The sequence below is a fragment of the Lygodium microphyllum genome, chromosome 9, assembly GCF_053477565.2.
Source record: "Lygodium microphyllum isolate KBCC chromosome 9, Lygodium_microphyllum_v1.1.10, whole genome shotgun sequence".
In the NCBI taxonomy this organism is placed as follows: Eukaryota; Viridiplantae; Streptophyta; class Polypodiopsida; order Schizaeales; family Lygodiaceae; genus Lygodium; species Lygodium microphyllum.
Window position 1 is genome coordinate 157,867,118 of NC_141143.1, and position 15,442 is coordinate 157,882,559.

Sequence of the window (15,442 nt, forward strand, 5' to 3'; positions counted from 1 at the left end):
GAGAAGATAAAATTTAAATCTTGACCCATATTCTCTAAGAAAATGAGTGCTGCTTGACAGTGGATAGCATGACTACATGACCCTATTGTAGTAAATCTGAGATAACTTTCTATAGGGAACTCTCATCAAGGTGTCTAATACATAGAAATGGAGTTCTTAACGATTACTTTCAACCCATGTATGGTACTTAATGTTATCCATAATTTAGAATAAAATTTGGTTCAAAACAATGAGTTGTCTACAATCTTCCATGCACTAAAACATAGCGAGAGATAACCAATCTTCAGCCAAAAGAGCCTACCAAAAAAGAAGAAATTTTTCACAAGATGGATGCTAGTCTAAATGAGATCCCCAAGCAATCCATTAACCTCCTAGATCAAAAGGTATTCTATCATAATGGAGCCCCAAGAGGAACACCAAGGAAAAGGGAATTCTCTTGCAAGAAAATCTATCTTGTAACATCAACAAGCTTGTTTATTAGGTTTTATATGATCACAATGAAAAAAAGAACACCAGGCACAACAAATCTTCATGCAGCATCATGTAGATCTCCCACGGATTTGATAGAATCAACCATATTCTTCAATATCTTCACAAAATCCATCAATAGAACAAAGAAAGCAAAGGAATACACTATCTTTGAATGGAAATACATCACATAGTATTCATCTTCAATATCTTCATAGTCTTCTCTCTCAATCTCTCATATACAATCACTCTGTTTTAGTAGAATTGACTATCTCTCTCTCTCTCTCTCTCTCTCTCTCTCTCTCTCTCTCTCTCTCTCTCTCTCTCTCTCTCTCTCTATCAATAATACATCATATCCTCACTACAATCTCTCATAATGTATCATTTGTAAATGGCCTAAAATATGAATTTATTCTTTGAACATAGGATGTAGTTTTTGAACACAGGTTGTAAATGGCCTAAAATATAACTTTATTCTTTGAATATAGGCTATAGTTTTTGTTTCGTTGTGTATATGTTGTGTCTTATATGTATATTCTCTCATTCTATTTGTGATTTTGTGGGGTCCTATCCATCATTATAGAAATGATTTTGAGAGGCCTTGCTTGCAGATGTGGAAGTATATGCTCATGAGGTCTCCTTTTTTATATCCCATGTGTTTATGTTGCTGATCATAGGCTCGCTTTTGTTTCATTTGGGCTTGTTGTAGATTTCTATGTATAAAAGATTTCAATATGGAATATTTTGAGAATATGTAAGCATAGCAATCAACTACATCAGCATGGTGTGGTTCTATCATTCTAATGCTCAATTTTGGTGGAAAATAGGGAGCTTTGAATGGTCTTACCTTTGTGGAGGTTTGCATTGATGTCCTATATGCCTACATAAGGACTGTCAACCTCTCATCCCAAGTCTATTGCAATGGATCAATGTATATTGCCAATATTTTTTAGGGTTTTATTTATTCTTTCAATCAAGCAATTCTTCATTACTACTTTTAGTGGAATTTGATGTTTGTTTCCTACTCTAGTTGTATTATGCAAAATTTTATTATAGCTTGATGTTCTAATAGCCAATCTTAAACTACTACAATTTGATATACTTGTGTTGTTAGGATGTAGAATTCGTGATCAAAATTTTTATTGCCTATGTTTAAGGTTATGTTTATGACTTGACTTGTGTTATATTTATCTTTACTATTCCTAAATACTATAGTTATTGGTGTTGTTCATTTAATTTTTGTTTCTAGTTTTTTTGCTAATTTATAGCTTATTGAAGATATTACACTTCTTGTTTCTATGAGTGCTTCAATCACTTTGCCTTGAATATTTGTGATGATTGTGCACACTTTGAGTGATGAAGGCTTGCTTGCTATCTAGCATTGGCCTTTGGCATTCATTCACATATTAATATCTCGGCACTACTATGACCTTTACATTATATGCTTTATGTGATGCAATAACCATGAATTCTAGCTAATGATGCATTTATATCACCAGCATATGTCCTTCCATGACCTAATTCCATGTACCATTGTACATCAAACAATATCGTATGGAAACTTTAAAATCAACTTGCATTATGTTTTGTATGAGTGCATGATATTGATACATTTATCACTAGCACATGTTAGCCTAATCTCACTACTATTACACATGATTTGATTCTTTTCAATTTTTACATTGGATCAACAAAGCATGGGACTTGTTCTATTACCAAAATAGACATTCTAAATGAGGAAATAATTTATTAAGCCTTGAGAAATTTTAGAAAATACCAGTACTCTTTTACAAAAATTTTAAAATTACCCCTCAAAATTTAAGAATTACCTAAACACTCCTTGTATATGGTTGAAATTCCCTATATATGATCCCATAGGTGATGCCCTAGTGGTCAGCACTTAGGCTCATAATCATGAGATTGCAACTTCAAGTCTTGCTAGGTGCATCACTTGGTTGGATATCTATGTTTAAATGGTATGTTGGTGTAATTGTGGGATCTTGCACACTCGGGCACTCAATTAGTCATCCTCCTTGATGGCGGAGGATCCCAATGTGATCGAGCTCTATTGCTCATTTCGTTTGCGAGCTATCTTATTTGGGTATAGGAAAATGCAACTGCGGCACTTGCCCACATTCTTGACTAATATTTCAAGAGCCCTTCCATGCGGGAAAAAAGTGTCTTGCATGGACATTGGTTTGTGTGTCTTATCTTAGTACCATACCCATTCAACTTAGTCAAAATTCCCCACATGCAATAAAATTTTTCCCATAATTCTCAATATAACTTTCATACTTTTATGAAAATTACATCATACTTTGCAAGTTTTTGTGAAGATAGTTGTGCTTTGTAAATATGGGATGAAAGGATGATAATTATTTATGTTAAAAAGAGATACAAAAGCTTACGATTTGTGAGGTCATGCCACTATTCTTCAAATTAATATTGTTTAAGACACTCAAAAGAATGTCCTTAATATAGAAAAGAGTAGACTAGCAAATTCAACTAAAGCATATACAAGGGTATTTGTGTAATTTTTAAAGATTGAGGGGTATTTGAGATTTGCACAAACCAGATGGGCATTTGGTCCGTTTTCCATTAAAGATTCCATGAATAATGGTAAAATTATGTGTACATGGAAGAATATGTACATGATATACCTCTTTTGCTATATAATGTCATATAATACTTGCAACGTTGTTGATGATATGCATAGGGCTTAAGATACCATCCATTTAAGCAAGCTATGTAGTGTATATATGACCTTTTCTAGAACCTAGCAAGACACCTTGGGTCTTTGAAGCACATCCTTGACGGTCAAACATCATGCCCAACCTTGATACCATTAAACCTCGGGCACTCATATGGCATATACATCCAAAACCCTCCATTACATCCAACTACATGACATAGTTCTTATAGCACCACCACTCGAGGTGACTTGTAATCTACAAAATATTATTGGCCATGTGGACCACTTATTGATCATCGATGACAATAGCTCAAGTTAACAAGATGTGTTCAAATTCAACATGTATATTGTACAATATTATGGGACTCTCTTCTTTTGTGTCCATATGCAAAATGTTCACATGTTCTTTGTGAACAATATTTGTTTATACAATGCATACATAATTATCACATGCCATTTGAGAGACCACGCAATCATGTAGGGTATTGGCCATTGGATGGAGTTGCATGGATAAAGTTTTTGAGGTTGATACTACCATTGCATGAGAGAGAGAGAGAGAGAGAGAGAGAGAGAGAGAGAGAGAGAGAGAGAGAGAGAGAGAGAGAGAGAGAGAGAGAGAGAGAGAGAACTCATAGTAGGATAACTTAAGAAGCAATAAAGTAATGACATAAGATCCTTACTTTAAAGAGGCATCACAAGGATAAATAGTAGTAAAAGTCTTGGGATAGAGTTGCATATAAGTAGTCACAAAGACTTTATTAGCTAGTTTTATTTGCAAGTTTAGTTCTAGTACACATATCAAAGCCCTTGAAATTTGGTCCATTAGCATACATTATCAATATTCAGTTTGAAAAAGCAATTAGGCACTTACTTCATGAGTTAGATGTGTGTCTAATTTGACACTTGCAAGTGACCATGGTGTGCATGAAGAATATGTATATAGATCTAAACCATGCACAAATGCAATGCTATGCACATATCATGGATTTATGTATGTATGGATATATAAATGTATCTCATATGCATGTGTGTGTGTGTGTGTGTGTGTGTGTGTGTGTATGTGTGTGTGTGTGTGTGTGTGTGCGTGCGCGCATGCGTCTTCCGTGCATAAGAGCCCATATGTATGTATGTATGTCAATAAATAGGTTAATTGTGTGTAAAAGATATGTTAGCATGTATGGTTGTATAAGTCATATATAGTTGTCTAGTTGAGATTAATCAAATGATAAAGCTAGTTTGATAATAGACTTTGTAAGTTTTTTTTTTGGGTTTGAGGGGGGGGGGGGGGGGGGGGGGGGGGGGGGGGGGGGGGTGAGTGAGCGAGTGTGTATGTGTGTACAATTCTTGAAGGTCCTCGAGTCTTCAACAAGTAGTTGACAAATAATAAGATTTTGAAGTAGACATTGAGAAGTTGAGCCTCCCAAGGAAACTTTTTAAGGCTCAACATTTGTGTATATCATGTAGCACATCATCTCTGTATGATTTTAATGCGGCAAAATATATTATCGTGGCATCTCATCTTTGCATGTTTTTTTAAAAAATGTGTTTTTCCATTCAGATAAGTAAAGAAATGTTTACATTGCCCTTTTAGGCGTTTCAGGCCATTGGCCATTGATTGACATACAAAATCAGGGCATTGAGCCTAGCTTTTTGCCAAAAAGCTTGAAGATCCAATGCTCTAATTCTACAGTTCTAAGTATCATAATCAGTTCAATATGAAGGGACTCGGATCAATTGGCTAGGTTGTTAACATATGGGTATTTCTGAAAAGTATACTGTTTCTTTTGCTCCAGATATGCTTCATGACTATTGTTGAGATAAGCAGTATCAATCTCCACATGGCTTCGTCTAGGTTGGCCTTGTCACCAAAGAAAACAGTGGCAAAGCCAAACTTGGCTTTGAGATTTGCACCATTTAGCCACTTCCTCACTTTGTGCCAAAGGGGTTTGATTACCGAGCAATCCCATAGTAAGTGTTTTTCATCCTCTTCATGTCTCTTTTGCACAGTGGGTAACGTGGAGAGATGGGGATCTTTCTAGCCCTTAGGGAAAGCTTCTTGATAAGAAGTCTCCATCTGAAGCAATTGAGCCTATGTAATGGTGTGTTCTTCCACACTCACTTAGCTTGTCATTTCCAGGTGGCAAGAGTGGCCAAGGGGCTGCATTTCTTCCATTTACCTTCAATGTGAGAGGGATGACCATAGAGGGAGGGCTAAAGTCCTTCAAAGACTTGCATTTGATAAGCTGTTTGTCCGCTTGGCTAGTTAGTGCAAGGAGGGGTGGTGAGTTTCTGGACACCAGTGAAGTGGGCCAATCATTTCTGAGCTGTGCAAGAACACTCTGTAACCAGAGTGACTCCTTGGTTGTCAAGCCGAAGCTGGTTCTAACAGAGTCAAAAGGAGACCAATCATTGCGTGTAGGGCCCCAAAGCTGCGACCAGAATCTTAAGCCTTTAGTAGCTAATGCTTTTGCAAGAGATCTATTATGAAGCACAAGTGAGCCCAGAGAATCAAGTCATGGAAAGGGGTTAAGCCGAATTGGCAAGGTTAGGGCCGCATCACCCTACCTGCTATACTTAGGAGACCAGTCAGATTGTGAGATGACAACTTGCCAGCTTCTCACTAAACTTTGGGTTGTTGTTGATTGCGGGATGTGAATCATTTTCTGGTAATTACAGACTACATCGGTCCAAACTACCCCAATCCATGCTCGTTCAGCTTCCTCGGAGGCTGTGATCCATGTCTTCAATATTACTAACCATGGCTGGTTGTCATTCAGCCTTGTGAGTACTCTGAATGCCACACAGTTGGCCTTGTCTGCTAGGGCTTCTATACCAGAACCCCCTTCATCTCTTCTTGAGGTGATTAGGTCCCATGACATTTGGTGCATTGGAGGGCCTTCCTTCTTCTTCCACAAAAACTATCTGAACATCTTTTCGATTTGCCCCCAGGCTGTCTTCCCAAACACAAAGAGGAATGCCATGTACACAGACTCTGAAGAGAGAACATTCTTGATCACGGTGATTCGCCCCGCCAAAGACTCTGCTTGTTCTCGTCATATCCTGGAAAACGTTCAAGCGGAATGTCGGTCGTCTACAACGTCTGAACATTTTACCAAGATTGGAATTTTGTAGCGTGTCTATGGCGTGAGGGATCCATTTCTTTGAGCTTATAATAGCCAATCAAAGACGTTTTATGCATTGTAGCCATGGCTAGATGCAAGAATCAGCAGCCTGGGCCTTGGCTCAGAGAATACTAAGCAAGCCCGTCGATCAAGGAGATGTGGTTATGGAGGTGAAAGCATTGTTGAGAATGTTGAGGCCAGCTTGTAAGCAAACCAGAAGAATACGATTATGCCTGAGTAGGATGATGGGCCTTCTGACAGGATCGTGCTCGACTTAGAGAAGCGATGCGACAAGGTAGTGCTACGTTTCAATAGCAGGGCTATTCCGGTGTCTTTTAACTGGCAAGCCGCCCAAAGCCATGGAGGTGGCAACCTGGTTTAACACAATACTTGACAGGAAAGAAGAGCCGGTGGATCAAATCCTTTACAAGTTACGGGGAAACAGGCTTTCATGATCTGGTGTATGATATTAAGGAAGCAGGACGAAGAGTCGTTTCTCAAGGCTTGTAAAGAGTGTTCCATTGAGCAGGAAAGCCCAGATCTCCCCACTGATCTTTGGAATACGCTCACTGATATCGTTAGGGGCCAGGCAACCGGTTCTTCAAGAACAAGCTTTTCCTTCTAATATGTCGACTTGGACATTCCGCACGTGGACCAAGTTTGCCAAAGTCTGCTTGAACCGGGAGCACACTCTTTATCGGGCGACGGGGAAGGGCCGCTCATTCAAGGTTGAACTGGCCAATGGGATGGGCCAAAATGGAAAAAAATGCGCTCCCTCGTTACACATCGGGGGATCCCGGTCGCAGGAGTCGCGGGGGATATTGAATGCCCCCCCCCCCCCCCCCCCCCCCCCCGGCCTTCTTTCCCTATTCCACAGGGTGGGGGAGTTCCCCCGTCCGATCTCCTCCGTGGGTGAGGTGGGCTCCTCCGTCACTTGTCTATTGGTCGAGCAAGAAGTCCATTGCGCCTGGAGCCGTTGTTGATCATTGCTTGCCATTGTTGTTCGCTGCTCCCTGGGTGATGATCGTCATTGTTTGCTAATGCTACTGTATTAAACGTGAACAGGAGAGATGCCATGCCTGCACAAAGGACATCCTGCAGTGGATCAAGATATGCTTCTCTCTCTCTCTCTCTCTCTCTCTCTCTCTCTCTCTCCACAAGAGAGCAATCCATCATGCATCATCTTCTTCATTGCTCACAGCATGTCCTTCATTGCTCCGATTGGTTCAATTTCTGGTTTAATTTCATGTCCTTCATTTTGCCCTTCTAATTGGTTTAATTTCTGGTTTAAGCAAGCAGTGAACTCTGAATTTCTGGTTTGATTCAAAAGGGTAAAAATGAAAAAAAAGGGGCGCCCCCTGTTACACATCATTTGAATTTCTAGTTTAAACATATATAATCTTCTTCATTGCTCAGCATGTCCTTCATTGCTCTAATTGGTTTAGTTTCTGGTTTGATTTCATGTCCTTCATTTTGGTCTTTCCGATTTGTTTAATTTTTTATTTAAGTAACCTGTGAACTCTAAATTTCTGGTTTAGTTTATCTGTGAACTCCAATTAGAAGGGCAAAAATGCAAAAAAGGGTGCCCCCCGTTACACATCATCTAAATTTCTGGTTTAAATAAACATGCATCATCTTCTTCATTGCTCAATATGTCCTTCATTGTTCCGATTGGTTTAATTTCTAGTTTAATTTCATGTCCTTCATTTTGGCCTTTTCGATTGGTTTGATTTCTGGTTTAAGTAACTTGTGAACTTCAATCAGAAAGGCCAAAATGGAAAAAAAGGTGCCCCCCGTTACACATCATCTGAATTTATGGTTTAATTAAACATGCATCATCTTCTTCATTGCTCAACATGTCCTTCATTGCTCCTTATGTCTGTAACCTATGAACTCTGAAGTTCTGGTTTGATTAAACATGCACCATGATGCATCATGATAATCGTGCTTTAATTATCTTTCTGGAATGATGCATCATGTTTCGGATTTTCTGAAATGATGATCATCTGTATTTCTAAAATGATTAAACTTGTATTGCTAGCGCCATAATCGTTAAATATGCATCATGCATGAATGCTCTCTCTCTCTCTCTCTCTCTCTCTCTCTCTCTCTCTCTCTCTCTCTCTCTCTCTCTCTCTCTCTCTCTCTCTCTCTTCTGCACAAGAGAGCAATGCATCATAATTTTTTGTTTAATTAAACGTGCACTGTGATGCATCATGATAATGGTGCCGTGATTGTGTTTTTGGAATGATACGTCATGGTTTGAATTTCTTGAATGATGATAATTTGAATTTCTAGAACGATTAAACATGTATTTCCTGAGCTATGAATGTGAACTATGCATCATGCATCAATGGCGTCTCTCACTCTCTCTTTTCTGCACTGGCAAGCAATGCATCATCCATCATTCATGAATGGAATATAACCGGTCTAGGATTTTTGGATATCAATACAATGCCACTCCATAACTTCAACATATTTGTAAGGTTTTCATGAGAATGTTGTTAGCCCATTGAGCCATGAATGATTATTTGGTGCATGAAGCTCACAAGACAACTTATTATCACTTACAGTTAAATTTGTTGGTACACACTGGCTATCACAATAACATATTTTTGTAGGATTACGCATTGGCTCTTGTTTTGAATTTAAAGTAGGCAAAAATTTCATGGATACTCTTTTGGTGCGGCCTATGACAAAATTGGCTCTTGTTTTGAATTTAAACTAGGCAAAAAATGACCTTTCAAAACATTAGCCATTATATAAGTGCTCTAAATTGAGGTCAAGCAATATAGATAATCTTATCTTTTATACATAAAAGATGTTTTAGAAGGCATTGAACAACACGGCATACATGTCAAGCGAAGAGGTGCAACCTTGGTAGAAACTATGGGTTAAGGAAAATGGCACCCACAACAAACCTTTTCGAATGATGACTCTAAAGCAAGAATAGATGAAACCTTATGCACGTGTTCATAAGCATGTTCATAATGATGACTCTCGTAAAGTTATGCAAGAATATTGGATAGGTGGCCTCATGGTTTAGCCAAGCTTATAAAACATATTTGCAAAATAAATTATGTTTTTGTAAAAACCTAAGTACATTCTACTTGCTGGATAAGTTTTGACATATTGTACTTAGTTTTCATTAAAGCTATTTTAACTTTACAATTCATAGTTATGGATAGAATAAAGTTATTGAACAATAAATCTATTTGTCCATTTATGTATTGTAAATTATAGATAATTTTTATGCATAAGGTGGAGCTCGATGGATTCTCAAGAGAGCACTCCCATGGAGGAGTTTCAACAATTCATATCTCAAATGAGCCAGGATGCAATATGCAATAAAGACTTTATGTACTTTTCAAGCCAAAGTTTGGGTGTTCCAAGCCACCTTCCAAGCCATAGTGTGGTTGGCAGTATTCCGGTAAATGTGTTTCCAAACCTCCCTCTGATCAATCCTCGTCCTCCTCATTTTGCACCGTTCCAACAACCAAGACATTCAGGTGTAGAGGGACCCACAATAATACACAATCATGTAATTCGTCGTCCAATCGCACATAGTGCTCAACATGGCCCCTCGACACCACCATAACAAGAACGACAAGCAATAAGTTCCTGTGATGCAATCCAGGACACATGTGAAGAGGTTGACTTGGTTCAAACTCAATAACCAATGGTGCCATCTTCCGAGAGTGCCAACAAGCAGCATCCACAACAAACCTCATCTGAGTTCAATGTGCCAAAACCTCCTAAAGCAAAGAGGGTGCAGAAAGAAAAGAATCAGGATGACGGACCTAAGACACAAGATCATTCAACAACCACAAAAAAACCATTTGCGCAGTGGAAGGACACGTGGACAGTACAACTCATTCACATCCGAGGATCCATGAGGCGGAGTTCTCAAAGGCACCAAAGCAAGGAGTGGATATATGGTCGAAGGTAGCCACACAGCTAGCATCACTATTTCTAGAGTTTGACAAAGATGGTGAGGCATGCAGAAAACATTGGGGACGCATTTATGAGTCATATAGAAAGGATAAGGCCCACAATGCCATATCAGGTAATGATCGCAGGATCATTTGTCAATGATATGATCTTGTGGATGAATATATGTGGAATCGTGCAAATGTTGTCAGCGATGCACATGCCTCATCTGTTGGTAGGTTGTCTTCTCCAGAAGTCAACACTACATCTATCTCCAATGATCTATGTGACCACACCCAGGAAGACATTGGATCCAATGAGCCTTCGAAGATTGGGCAAGATCAAACAACTAGCCAAGGAGCACGCAATAAGAAGGGTAGAAAGATAGAGGAGTCTCTTAGTGACATGGCTAGCACCGCTCGATCTATCTTAGCCAATCAAAAATCAAACCTAGAGGAAAAGAAAGCATTTGAAGAGCGCAAGCTCGTTATCATGGATACACTTGCCTCCTCTGTGTTTGTTGGTAATCAAAAGTCTTAAAAAGGAATGATGGTTTGAACTTTAGATGAATTTGGAACTTCAAAAAAAAATTATTTTTTACTCTACCTAAACATCTCTATTCAATTCTCATAGAGTTTCATCAAATCTTTTGACAGGTGAATGGACGATAAAAGTATTTTGATAATGTGTATCATCGATGTTACAGTTGTTGTCATGGCAATGTTTCACCTATTGTTAAGTGATTTGGATGACGGGGATGATGGCAGTATGCAATTGCATACTTTGATGGAGTGCATGGCTCGTGGTTATGTTGCACATCGAGCTAGGATAGGTTAGCAAAGGCACAATCGACAGTCATGTTGGGCCTATCCAAGACCACAAACTTTTATGGAGGAGGGGCTTCTGGGGAGTTATTCAAACCGAATGTTCAAAAGCAGGTTACGAGTTGGCAGGAGTACATTTGAATATATCGTCGCAAAGCTAGCACCACAAATGCGATGCAAGAACACGAACTATCGAAGAGCAATACCTGTGGAGAAGCGGGTTTGTGTGGCTCTGCATCGCTTGGCGAGTGGCTCAAATTTGGGACTCATGGCTGATTTGTACGAAGTCTCAACTTCTTTTACACATATAGCTATTCTGGACTTTTGCGATGCACTGGCCGCATGTGGATTGCATGCTATGTACATAAAGTGGCCAACATCACAACAAATGTAAAAAAATGTAGATGCATTTCAGGCCCTTCGAGGTATACCCTATGTTGTTGGTGCAATAGATGGTAGTCATATTCCCATCATTGCCCCAAGAGAGAACCATAAAGATTATTTTAATAGGAAGGGCTTCCACTTCTACAGATAAGTGTGGCAACCAATTGTGTTGTTTGGGACTATGACATTGGCTGGGCAGGTTCTATGCACAACTGGAATGTTTTTCAATGTTCAAACCTAGGAAAACAATACATAAACAAAGCTTTGGGACAATATTGTCTACTAGGTGATTATGCTTATCGTGCACGCTTTTGGATGCTTCCTCCTTTCAAGGGTGGTAAGGATGGACTATCTTCAGAACACTATCATTGGAATTACATACAATCAAGTACTCGTATGCCAGTTGAAAGGGTATTTAGCATCCTTAAAGCGTGATTTCGTATTTTGTTGAAGAGATGTGATATGCTTTTACAAAATGTCCTGAAGATGATGGCAGCATGCCTTGTTCTACATAATATATGCATTGTGCATGGAGATAGTTTTAATGATGCATGGATATGTGAAGCGACAGCGAAACTTGAGAGAGAAAGTAATGCACCTCGTCAAGATATGGACCAGCAAAATAGTTTGAGGAATGGATTAGCAGAGGTTGCTACGCTAACTAACACAGGTACCACGCAAGCAATATACAAAGAGCTCAAGCAACGGAGCCAACACTAGAGGCAAGCCTTTTCGGGGTCGGGGGGGGGGGGGGGGGGGGGGCATCTCGAAGAGACAACATTGCTCGAGCCATGTTTCGAGAGAGGGAGAACGCAAATGTGAGAACAGTCTTTGGTGATTTTGACTCTACAGAGGAAATCGACGACGAAGACAATAGTGAGTAAACTTCAGTAGCGTCTGCAGTGCAAGTGGAAAGGTGGAAAGAGAGGTGGAGTGCTAAAAAATTTATGCAGAGAGCTGGGTAGAGCCATGTCTCAATAGCATGGTGAAGGGGTTCAACTCCCCCGCTCTCTTTTTCATTACTAATTTACGTTAGTGTTATAAGCCGTTTTTTTAAAGTTTGTAATGCTTTTAATTCTATTAGTCGCTTTTTATAGTTTTGTAACGCTTTTAGTTTTATGAATCACTTTTTTTCAATTTTAATAGTCATTTTTTAAATCTAGCATCAATGATTGTGTTTAAATAGATATTCAAATAGTAATTATTATATTAATAATGATCAACATCCATAGCATCCCTTCATTCACACGAGTCGAGAAGTGTCTGGTGCATAGGTGGTGGCTGGTGTGTAAACGATTACGAACAAAAGATGGATAGACTTAATGACCACGAGAAGTGTCCGCCACCCAGTGTGTAAGCAGGTGACGGACAAGTGACCGCCCAGGTCAATTTTTCTTGTGCCCACCAACTGGGCACAAATTAGGCAGGCAATGGCTGTGTGTAACCAGCCTTATATTGGGTAGTGCCCAAACATTCCAAAACACCGACGTGGACTAAGGTGGCCAAAGCTACTCAACATGTGGGCAACACTCAAGTGCAGATATTTACCCCAAAGATGATGAAGAGGAGCCTGGCTGGCAAGTTGTCAAGAATAACAAAGATAAGCTTGAGATTTCCTAGCAACATCCAATGGTTCCAGAGGGGACTTTGGCAGCAACCCCCGTGGCAAGTCACGAATTTCTAGCCCAAAGCTTCCATACCTCAAAATAGCTGTGGTAGAGCCAATGTTTTCGCTTATCTTAATAAAGTCCGTCTTGAGCACTTGGATATGGACTATCTCCGCATGGATGTAACATTTCAGATGACCACAAGAAGAGGGTACATATCAATATGATTGTAGGAATCAAAGTTGGTTCATAACACAATATAAAATATGATACATTGTGACTATTGGAGATACAAGATGTAGAAGCTCCAATAGTCACAATGTGTGATAGGTCTTTCATTATTCAAATGTCACTGAAAAAATAAAGAATGAATTTGATAGTGATGGGTGCTTGCCACCTGCAATGTACAGATGTGCAGGTACTGTCACTATAATGAATACACGGGCAGTTAGGCACAAGCACCTTTACCTCCAACACATCAATTGTGCAAGGCCATGTCTACTTGGATGTATAGTAATAGGAGGCTCCTCTTGAAAGATCACCTTGCATACCTTAACTAACTACTCAAGCTACTTAATATTATCTTCTCCTCATGGAAAACAGCATCATAGCTGCAGATAACCTTCCAAGTCTATGGATCCCATAGGCAATAGTCCATGTGTGCAAGAACACAAGGTGCATGAATAGAGTGGGTCTGAGTTCACCTATGAGGATTATGTTTGTATAATAGGCGGATTGAAATGCCAAAACTCAGGCTGCATGATGCTGATCAAAGCTTCCAGGGAGCCACGCTGCATACATTATAGATCTGAGGATGGAAAATTTTGGGTTGTCTCCATCAAGTGGGAAGATAGGCGCATTGAGTTGATCAATACATCTGGTCACAATGATAGTAAAACTCAAGTGAAATCAGTGGTTGCAGTTACACCTTATTCAATGTGAGAAAGGCCTCCTGGGAGGGAGATTTTAACATGGTCCTGAGCCATACTAAAGCCTCTTCTCCATCCTCTAGAAATTCTGGTATGGAGTTAGATTCATTTTGCCATAATGGATACTGGGCCAGTTCAGATAGATGGTACTACTGCTATGAAGGAGATTGGCTGCCAACCGTCCCCACGCTAGAAGTTGACTTTAACTGTTTGTTGTTGGATCATGCTCCTAGGGAGTAAGGCTTAAGCATGAAAGCAGTAGATTATCACCAGATTGAAGGAACTCACAAATGGCTCACTGCAGATGTTAGTCATTAATATAAATAAGCTGCTTTTAAGTACATGACGAGGGAAACTGGACAATGACATCAGGCAGCACACTGATTCGTGGGATGTTTTTTCAGTTACCCTTCAGCATTCCATCAACCCATAAGGATCTTGGCTTTGCAAAAAGGCCCAAGGACGGAGTTGAACTGGGCAAACAAGCTATTCCAAAATGTTTCTATGATAGCCAAAGTTTTAGAAGTTTCACTGATGAGGAATTGACCCTCCTTAATGAAGCTCAATGCAGCAAGCTTCACTATCAATTATAAGAACTCATCACTGATAAGCGTTTGAGAGGACAATTAAGAAAGCCTCCAATGGAAAGGGAAAATAACCAACAGAGGGTCCAAATCTTTAGACGTTTGGGTTTTAAGGTTGGCATAGAAGTAAATCTGGTAAATCTTTAGATGTTTGGGCTTTCTGGTCGGCATAGAAGTAAAATAATCAGATAGAACCCATCAATGGGTTCTTGAGAGAATCAAAAGTTTAAAAATTGGAGCTTGACAATTGACCCTTGCATGTCAAACTCCCAGTACTTAAACTATTCATTTATCTTGCTGTTTCTTTTTACCTACGTCTCATATGCTGGAACACATGCATGCAAAAGGAATGGGACTGCATGGTACTATGGGGATGCCTATGGAGAAAGGGGGGTACGAGCAGTATGTGGCTCTTGTGTCAATGCATTCTTTCAAGAAATCTAAGAGCAAGGAAGGGCTGCAACTACTAATTTCAGAAGAAGAAGGTGATGCCTCGAGAGAAAATTTTGCTAAAGAGATTCCAGACTCTAAAGACTTCTTGGACCGACATGCTTTTGTATTTGTTGGTTCCGAAGGACTCAGCCCAGCTTCCCGTCAACACTACCACAGTACTCAGCCCAGCTTCCCGTCACTACAGCCAAACGACTTAGCACAGCCTCAGTCATTTCAATAGTCAACCCGTATCAGCACACACACACACACTCTCTCTCTCTCTCTCTCTCTCTCAATAAAAAGAATCGTGAATCAAGCTTACAAACAATCTAGTCGCCATGTTCATTTGTTAGCTTCTGTATACATGCAAATACCATCAACGTGCCTCTATTGAATCTTGTCAATTGCGAAGGGTATGAAGGAAAGGCTTATTATCCTTGATACAAGATGTATCCATACATTTTTGTCAA